The sequence below is a fragment of the Chaetura pelagica genome, unplaced genomic scaffold (assembly GCF_000747805.2).
Source record: "Chaetura pelagica isolate M959 unplaced genomic scaffold, ChaPel_1.0 scaffold725, whole genome shotgun sequence".
NCBI lineage: Eukaryota > Metazoa > Chordata > Aves > Apodiformes > Apodidae > Chaetura > Chaetura pelagica.
The window spans coordinates 489,504-499,420 of record NW_009953490.1 but is presented as its reverse complement, the minus strand read 5'-3'; the positions used below and the strand labels follow the sequence as shown (position 1 = coordinate 499,420).

At 43.5% G+C, this 9,917-nt stretch overlaps 1 protein-coding gene across 1 annotated transcript in view; it reads left to right on the top strand.

The window, feature by feature from the left end:
* Window positions 1-9,917, top strand: part of UTP20 (UTP20, small subunit (SSU) processome component, homolog (yeast)) — a 72,170-nt gene that overhangs the window by 460 nt on the left and 61,793 nt on the right. The window lies entirely within an intron of this gene.

The window sequence follows — 9,917 nt, the reverse complement described above, 5'->3', positions numbered from 1 at the left end:
GGCCGTCCCGGGCCGTCCTGGCCACGGGCCTTGCGGCGCCGAGGCCCGCGGGATGGCCCCGCCGCAGAGCCCCTTCTGACCCGGGGCACGCCACAAAGTAGAGCCACCGCCTAGGGTTCTGGAGGGAAGGCAATCCAGCCGGGAGTTCTGCAGAGTGATTCTTCCTACCCGTCTTCACTAGCATGTGCTACCATTGCTCCAAAGGAAGGTGGAAAGAGAATCATTCCATCATAAAATGGTTTGGGTTGGAAGGGACCTTAAAAATAATCTAGTTCTCCCCCCACCCACCCTCCCACCGTATGTTTTAATATAAACATTTCTATGGATTGAGCAATCTGGAAGGTATCTCACTGACTCAGGTACAGATTTGCCAAAAAAAGGAGTTGCTGGACACCGTGGATGTGTGACAGGGAAGCCCGACTACCTGCACTGTGCTCATGGAAGTTTTGTTAATAGTCTTCAGCCAGTTACAACTTCAGAAGTTAAAGTGCACAGGAATATCACAGCTGGAGCTTCCCGGATCTTACCCACAGGGGAATGCATCAAAAACACCTGTGGACATTCAAGGCCAGAGATGTCAAGTGCCTGTTTCTATAGCACATCTGGGACTAACACACCAAATACTGCATTTGGCCACTTTACCTTATGTTAGCAGCCCCAGATAGGGGATTAAGATCAGCCAAATCTGACTAAGGTGGGCCTGACAGCAGCACAGCTGCACACAGCGCACCTTGCAGAAGGGCTCTTTAGCTTTCCATAGAGGCTTTCAGTTAGTACATCAACACTAGTTTAAAGAGAACAACTCCTTCAGGTCATGTAGGTAAGTCTCTTTCTTGTCCAGCCTCTCCCAGCTCTTATTCACAGCTGCATTTGCTGGCAGCAGTCCTTGCTGCAAGTCCTCTGTGTTCAGCATAGAGGCACTCTGACCTGCCTGCCGCGGACCAATTTGAGATAGTTTTCAGCAGCCTTCTGTATCTTAGACAGAAATCACTAGCCAAACCCCCAACAGCCAAACTCAACTTTTATCGCCTTGGGAGCTCTGGATTTGGCAAACATTTCTAGGTGTTTGTGAGTGTTAGAAGGAGGGGGTGTAGGTGCAAGGCCAGTCTGCCAGGGTGATTAAGCTGAGCTGTGAAATCATGCCTGTGTTGGACTGGCCTCTAGATGCACATCTGGGAGTACAAGTGTCCCTGTACGCACAGAAGCTGGACATGGTGGTGCAAGGGGCATGTCCTAATCTCACCACAGAAGGTTAGGGCGTCAGTCTGTCTGGCCCAATTGCTCTTTAATGACTTATACAATGATTAACAGCTTCCAGGTGTCCTGCTGGAGAGGAGCATGGAAGAAACTTACGCTGTACCCCTGCTACTTAGGGTATTGAATTATCGATTATCTGAGGTGGTTGCCCTAATTTGCTATTTGCTTTTGACTACAAGAAAGATGATAAACCCTCCCAGCAAACCTTCAATCAAAATGAACACATTCCCACACAGTGCAATGAACTGGTCTTGTCAAGCAAAAACACATGTAAAAAATCGTGACCCACTGTCACAGGAAGGACATAAACAGCCCCCTGCCCAGACCCCACACCTTGTGCTGCTTAGAGCTCCATGCTCGATGTCACTTGTTTGCACTCTTTCAGATGTTATGTTGCTCAAACCATGCAAACAATAACATGCATTTGAAGTATTAAATATACTGGATTATTACCATTTTTATTCTGCTTCTTCATTATTTTTGACATCATGTAAACACAGCAAGTAATAACATGCATTGGAAAACAAATCATGTTTCTTAACTGAAACATGAGTAGCTATGAGGAAATGCATCTCACTCTGGTTTCAGGTGGCATCTTTGATTCCTTTTACAGGAGCGTTAAGCAAATTGTCTTTCAAATGTCATCATGACCGATATGGCAAGAAAGGCTGGATCCTCCCATCTGCATGTTTCTGTCTTAGGAACCAGCTGTGAATCTCCATGATGCCCATGTCATAAATCACAGTAAGGGGACCTGGAGAACAAGGCTATTTTTTTTTTTCTGGGTTTTTCACAAGCAAAATTAAATTAGCTCCATGAAAAATGGTGGGATTGTGCTGTGTAACAGAGATAGAATTATGGGTATTTGCTTTTTATCATTGATACAATGGATATTTAAACATCTTCCAAACTCAGAGATTGTATTTCATTGTTTTCCTGTAGCACTTTGTCCCATCTCCATTGTTTTTTATACGATGCCTCCTCTCACTGGCTATGTACACTATTCTTGTGAGGTCCACTGGCTTCAGAGGAATTTGGAGTTTAATAGCAGTAAGATTCACACCTCTCCAGCACCCACAAATTAAAAAGGCCATGAATTTGCCTGATCGGACTCCAGACTGCACTATGGGCTCCAAATGGTTCCTTCCTTCTGCTGGTATTGGGCTCATTTCCACCACTGGACACTTCAGTGAGGTGTTACTGGAAGTGTCTGTATTGCTTGGAAGGACTAAGTTTCAGAAATACACTTTCAGGGATTCTTCTGCTTGTGAGCAAATGTGGGCATGGGTAAAAGCAACTGGACACGAGGCAGGAGAGCACTGGAGGCCCAGTGAACGCTGCTTGGTAGTGCTACAAGGCCCTTCACAATTCTCCCTAGCAGCCTGGGAGCCCTCAGGCTTCAACTGGTCCCTTGCTTGAGTGTGCAGTTTCAAACAGCGTGAGGCTCAGCTCAGCCTACACCAGCTGAGCCAAGTTTGCAGTTCATGCCCAGTAGTACTCCTGTGTAGTGCCAGGACTGGATTCAAAAGTCTGAGCTCTGCTCTCTTCTGCTTACACAGGGATAGGTCTTGAAAACTTGCTAGAGAATAGCTGGCCTTTAGTAAAAACAAACACGCAAACAAACAAAACAATTTCAAAGCAAAATCTGCAAAGCTGATTTTTGGCCTTTTTAGTTCTCACTCTGGCCTTTTCTGGAACAGTGTTTTATGATTTGCCATTTTGAAAAACTGTTTATTTTTGTTTGGTTTATTTGCTTAGGGAATTAGGGCCGTGGAATCATGCTCTGTGTATACATACATGCATGTGGAAGGTGTTTGCCCTGGATCCAGTAACAGCTGAACACCATGACCAAATTTACAGGAGGATAGAGATCTCAAAGATATTTAGGAACTACCAGTTTCATTAAAGTAGATGGGTAAAAAAGAGGAATCCCATAAATGTTCTCCCTGAAAGGAAGACTGCAAAAGTAGCTAAACCTCTGCTAGATGACAGTGAAACCACAAGAGAAAGACCTTAAAATCACTCAGCTGCAGGAATAGCTTCCTATCTTATTAAATACACAAGCCAACCAACACTAAGACACAGAGTTATGGTGATCCAGGTTTCATTTACTCCTCTGTTCACGTAGCTATCTGTTAAATCTCCTTTTGTTCATCATTATTATTAGAAATAATATATCAAAATTAATTGCTGAGTTCTAGTAAGTTAGTTTGATTTTTCCCACAATGCTTCAAGTAAAAATTCCCTTATTTTACTTCTGGAAGATTTTGATTCCAGCAAAATTAATAAAACGACAACTGCTTCCTCCAGAGCTTGACTTGTCACCATGAAAAGACTGCTTGGGTTTTGGTATAATGGAAATTCATTGCTGATGGCATTTTATACTTCTGAAGATCAGTTAGTATTTGGCTTCACCCTAATGTCTCCTGCTTGCTGTGTTTGTCCACATGCTGCTGTTTTGAGTTGCTGGGCTTGGTACAGCTAGTTACCTGAGTGCCACCATCATTGACTCTGCTTCTCCTGGTTTAATGCTACCTTAGACAAAGCTTTCACAGTGTTATTTGGTGATGTTCTTAGCTGGTTTTTGTTGCTTGTTTTTTGTTTTGGTTTGGTTTTGTGCCAGTTCTTTTTTTATTATTAGTGTTTGAACATGACATTTCTTGTACTGAGTTGCCTTGCAGTTGTCATCTCTTTATTTCCAATAATGTCACTAGAGTACATTTCCAAGCATACTTCTAGAAGCTTCTTTCCAGCTAGTTGCATACGCAGTGCCCAAAGCACAGAATGGTATGTTTAGAAGCTCCCTTCGCACAGACCATGTGCTATTTGTGGGCAATAGCAACAATGTGATGCAGTTTGCAAGTGTCTTATGCCTTAAAACACCACCATAAACACAACAAATTAAATATTTCAAGAGGCAAAGCTCCCTAAATCTTTGTCTGTAGCATTTCCAAGCCTCGTCTTATTCAAATCTTATTTTTGCAGGGGGATAGGTTTCCAAAAGGTCTTTGCTTAAGACTCTAATCATGGGAAGTCTCCCAGGGCAACAACTTGTTTGCCTCAAGTGCTTGTCCTCTCAAGCTTAGCTTGTTTGCAACATAGAGGGATGGAGTGGCTTCTAGAGAAAGAGATCAATGCAGGGAAAAGAGCCAGAGACATACATAAAATTCACAGGAATAAATCATGTTTCTATTGACATTCTGAATTAAACCTCCTTGGTTGGTTGGTTGTATTTTTGCATTCCACAGACATTCCCAACGAATGCAATTAGCAAGCAAAATGATTTAAACACGACTGCTTAATGGTCTTGAGAAGGAAACTTCAGATTGTGTAACCCCTTAATACCAACACACCTTTTAAAATCAATAGTCAGTGCCTCAGGATTGAAGTTAACCTTGAATGCTGAACTTTTAATTTGGAGCCTATAATGCATTTGCTGGAGAATTCTGCTCTTCCATTTAGAAGAACAAATTTCAACATTTATTTAATGACTGTCTACACAGTGAGATGTGGCATGCATAATTATTTGCCCAAGAGAATAATTAATATGGCAATAAAGCTGCAGCACAGATTTCACTTCTTTAACTGAAAAGGATAAATAAGTTACATGCTTGAACTTTATTCTCATGGCTTTGGGATCTTTTGTTTATTTAAGATGTTCAATTTTGCATCAACAGAATTACAATTCAACTAGTTCACTTACTTGCAGTTAATGTATGAGAAAGGGCTGTGAAATGTTCACCAGAATGATCAAGAAAAAATCTATTTATTTTTTTCTTCTGAGTAGATATTTTCTGGATTTCCTTATTTTATTTCTGTTGTTTTCCCATTTTCCAGTACCTGCTATCCAAACTATTGCTGCTCACTATTTCTAGTTGGTGTTATTTTGAGATGTGTTTGCTTCAGGTGCACAGTGTACGTCAGGTATGCATCTTGGCTCCCTATGTTTCCTCTCTAACTGAAGGAGAGAGATGTGGCTCTTCACAAAGGAATTCTGATGCTTTGATTTGTTCCCTGAAGGAGCCTCTCTCTTCCCATTATCCACAGCGGAAGCCTCTGGAAATGAGTCTGGTACTTAAAAATACTCTGAGAAATCTTCCCTGCCACTGCCCCAGTGTTCTAAGTAGCTATTCTTTTTTTTTATTATTTTTCGTTTATTCTTCCATTCTTGCTCTGTAGTGTCTATCACTAGGTCTGACAGCTCCCTTGTTATCTGCCTCACATCCTTCTTTGTAATTCCTACTGCTAAATCTCTTCTGCTCCCTCACTTCTTTCCTTCCCCTGGCTCCTTATATTACAAAATTTTTGCCTTCTACCTCCCACATTTTTTCTGCCTGAATCCCTTCTTTTTTGGACCTCTAGTCCCACAAGGTATTTCCCCATAAACTGCTGTTTGCCACATCTCATATTTTTGAGTGTCTCTATGAGCTCACTGCCTTGTCTCTCTTTCAAACCCCTTTTTTTATTCTCTCCCTCTTCTGCTCTCTGTTGAGGCTGCCCTCACTGGAGATCACACAGGTGCATTGGTTGCTTGTAATGTTTGAAGGCATTAATGCACCAGCTCTGTATGTTTGTCTGGCTTGCTTGTCAGACATCTTTAAAGCTACATTCATCACCAGATCAAGATACAAAATGAGCTTTTCCCTCAGGTTAAACTGTCTGCAGCTCCTGGCTTTGGCTTGGTTTGCTTCTTCTGCTCTCCTCTGTAACATGGGACTCATAGCATCTATTTCCAATGTTATCAGGACATTTCAAATAGCAAATCCCTGTTTTTTCAGAGTGCAGAAACACTTCCATCATCCTTGGTCTTTCCTGGTATGCTGCTGGAACACAGCATAGTTTTTGTGGCCTCTTGGACTGCAGTCTTATGGCTGTTGCAGGGTGCTGGTGAGTGGTGGGTGACCTGTGATGGGTAGGGGACAGTGAACATGCATTATGTGGATTTTCATGACCAAACTCCATGGGAGGGGGACTTTCCCAATCCAGGCACCCTGGGACTCTTGCAGTGAATGTCTGTATTATTGTAGAGTACTGCTGTCCAGCATTAGCATGCATTCAGATAGGCTACCAGGGTTTTTTAATGAAAATATGGATGATCCCTGTGCTCTGGCACTACTCAGTTTACTTCTAGAGATGGAGCTAGTACAGCCCCCCTGGTCCAACTCTGCAGAAGCACCCTGTCTTCCAATAGAGAATCCACTTGGACTAGATGTCTCGAGGGGCTGAATTAGGTTGTCAGTGCCCCTTTCTGTGAGGGAAGTCCCAAAGTTAAGGATATTTCAGGCATGAATATTCACCCCTCCCCCCACCCAAATAGTTGGAGAAATCTGAGATCTATATTTCATCTCCTTGCCCCAAACTCTCTGACCTGAAAACCTAAGGGCAGGTGCGATTCTCCCCAGGACTAGCTAGCATTGACCTAGAGTTGCATTATTTGCAGAATCTCTGAGCTTCAGGCATACTAGAAAAAATGTGGTCAAACAGTTCCACAACTTTGCAGAACAGGATTCCAATATCTTGTCTGCTTTGTTTTTGAAAATACAAGTGCTCTCAACCACATCCTACATAATCTCATGGGTTTTCTTCTACAAGGCAAGGCGAAGTGCCAGCTAGAAGCTGAGGAGGAAACTGGCACAGAAAATATGTCATTGTGCTTCAAAGGGCTCTTCTTTCTTTCCAGACAAATTAAAAATAAATAAATAAACAAATCTGCTTCAGTTGAAAGAGTATATCAAAGACATGCACTTGTATAACCTGCCTTCTAATGCATGGCAGCTTCCCCCTCTATGAGGATTTCTGAGAACTCCTGTGATGCAGTGGGGTCCCAGCCCTGTGCACCCAGCCCATGCACCCTGAGTTTCTCTGTGAGGTAGCTAGAGACATGCTTCTGGTTTCGCAACCAAGGCAAGTAATCTTCATCACTTCAAGACTCCAGTTACTTATTGAGTGTCTTTACTGATTGAGGAACCCACCTTGCAACATCCAAGCTTGGAAGATGTTAGGATAAATTCGTGGATGTTTGTGTTGATCTACTTGCCTAGTATATTTACTTTTGAAGAGCACAATCTTCTCACAATTACATTCCCTATGTGAACTCCTTTCCTGGCACATCTTCACCACACCCACGTGAATATAGTAGAAAAATCTAAATTTGATCATATACCTGCACACCTATGCAATCTACAGTATCCTGAGGTTAAAAACAGGCTGTCCTAAAAGTTTTGGTGCTCATTGCCTTGTACAAAATAGAATATGTCCTTAGGGTTAGAAACTGAGTGTCACAGAGCCTTCAGGAGTATGCACTGTGCTTGTGATCAATACACTTAAAGATATGGAAGTAAAGCAACTCTGATGTAATGTGAGTACTGCATCTATATGTAGTTATTGAGCCATACCATGGAGGGCATTCATGGGGTTAGTTCCAGATATGCACATATAATGTGGTCATCTAGATTCTCTGAGACTACCAGTTCTAAGGCATGATTTTTATTAATTTTTTCTAACACTGATGTTTCAGGTAAAAAATGTGCCTAGATCTGCAGTGAAGATAAAAGGAGGCCAAAGTGCCTGCTCAGAGGCAGACACGTGCATTGTAAACATCACAGGTTATGTGAGATGAGTTCTGCCCTGTGAGACCATCCTGGGTTAAATATGGAGGTATTTTGCCTAAATTATTATTATTAGGGTAAACAAAAATGTTTGTTTAAAAAAAAACCAAAACACAACAACAAACCAACCAAACAAAAAACCCAAACAAACTGGAAAATATAGCACTGACTCAGGCTACGACATATGCAGAGGATGAGCCTGCTTTGTCACTATAAAGTGGGGCTCCAGCTCTTGCTGAGTCCAGCAAATAGATTTTGGGCAGCAGGACTAAAAAAACCCAGGAATGGAGAAGACATAGGAGCATCAGACCTTCCCAACAAGTGCTGATGGATTATTGTCAGGGACCGGTGGTTGTAGCCCACAGTGAGTATTTGAACAAGTCAGATCTGCATACATGCTTACTTTGGTAAGACATGCACATGCTGTGTTACAATGGTATCACCTACATGCCTCTGCAAGTATTACTACCAATAAGCCATCACTTCTCAGAAGGCCATCTGCTTGCCACTAGCATGGATTTCTGAAGGAGACTTGCTGATAGCTGGGCCCCCAGATAATCACAGGTTGCTGGAGCTGGGGCCTCCCCAGAAGTGGGAGAGCTGCATCTCTTCCTGGAAAAGTAAAAGAATAAGGCCTGAGGCTTAAGGTATTGCAGTCAGAGAGGACTACATGTAAAAAAGGTATAGTTAACATACCTGCAACTCATATAGAAATGAAGTATGGACATTCTGGGTCACTGAACCTACCCATCTGAAGTGCCACACCTACTGTCAGGCCCGTACAGGTATTGATACCTGAGTTACTATCCTGAGGCTCACTCAGATTATCTCCAAGAGATGTATTCAGTGCTGGCTGAAATGCAAGTCCATCAGTAGTTCTTGTGTGCAGAAATTCTCATGAATATCTGCAGCTGCAGGGCTGTCTCATTTCTGAGAAGCTCTCACTTTACAAACATAAAGAAGCATTTGTAAACTTTAAAAAACTTCCTCTAATGTATTTTATTTTTGCTGGTGCCTCCTCTGCAACAGGCAGAGCACACCCTGTTGCTTTCCATGAACATTGGATTTTGCTCATTCCCCAGGATGACTCTGGTGTGTGTGCATCCCATGAAGTTCCATAACCCTACAAGATGCTATTCATAGTGGAAAAAAGATCCTGTGGACTGTTTTTCACAAGTTCACAATATGCATGAGACATTTTTAGGTAAATTTACTAACCACACCAGCAGACCTATTTGTGCTCTTAAACAGTTGCATTTTGGTGCCAAAGCTCTTCTGTGGATCTAGACCTCTCCACATGCTTTTAGCTGCACTTTCTCATGGAGGTATTTGGGCTTGAAAACACGCCAATCATTTTGAACTCAAGTGCCTAAATTAAGTATTCTCTTCCCACTTAATGCAAATGCCAGAAAGCCTCTTCTATGCCAGCAGCAGAAGAGCAAGCTTTAAAGCTCTCTCCGTAGTTCTCTGACTTTGCAGCTGCTGGAGCACGTTCCTCTGTCCAGATGGCCATCCTGCTCATGACTTACTGCCCACATCTGGGCAGCTCTTCTGGATGCACCCAGCAGTGTCTAACCTGTTGGGTCTGTTCAAAGTAGCGGGTGCCTACGCGTTCCTAACAGTGAACTTCAGCCACGCTCAAGTCCAGTCCCTGCAGTCTGAACAACCTGCAAACGTGACTCCTGAGCCTTGAGCTGCCTGCGAGAGGCAGGACAGGCAGGCGAGGGAGGGGGGAAACTCCCAAGCCTTGTAAGCTGCATCGCCAAGTGAATCTGCTGCTACTGCACCTGCCCAAGCCAAAGCTTCATCCAGCTTCTCCTCAGCTCCCAGTCCCGCAGTTGCAGCCACAGGCGGCACTTGCAGTGACAAACAGCAGCTCCCCCAGGACCCGGCACTGCCATAAGCACAGCAGCGAGTGGCGAAGAGCCCGTAAACAGCCTGCTGTCCTGCAAAGCCTTCAGTTCGCGTGGAATTTGTCCGGGACGGGCGGTTTTCCTATGTCCGGACACAAGCCCGCGCTCCAGCTGGGGCCGGGCAGGGGCAGGGGCAGGG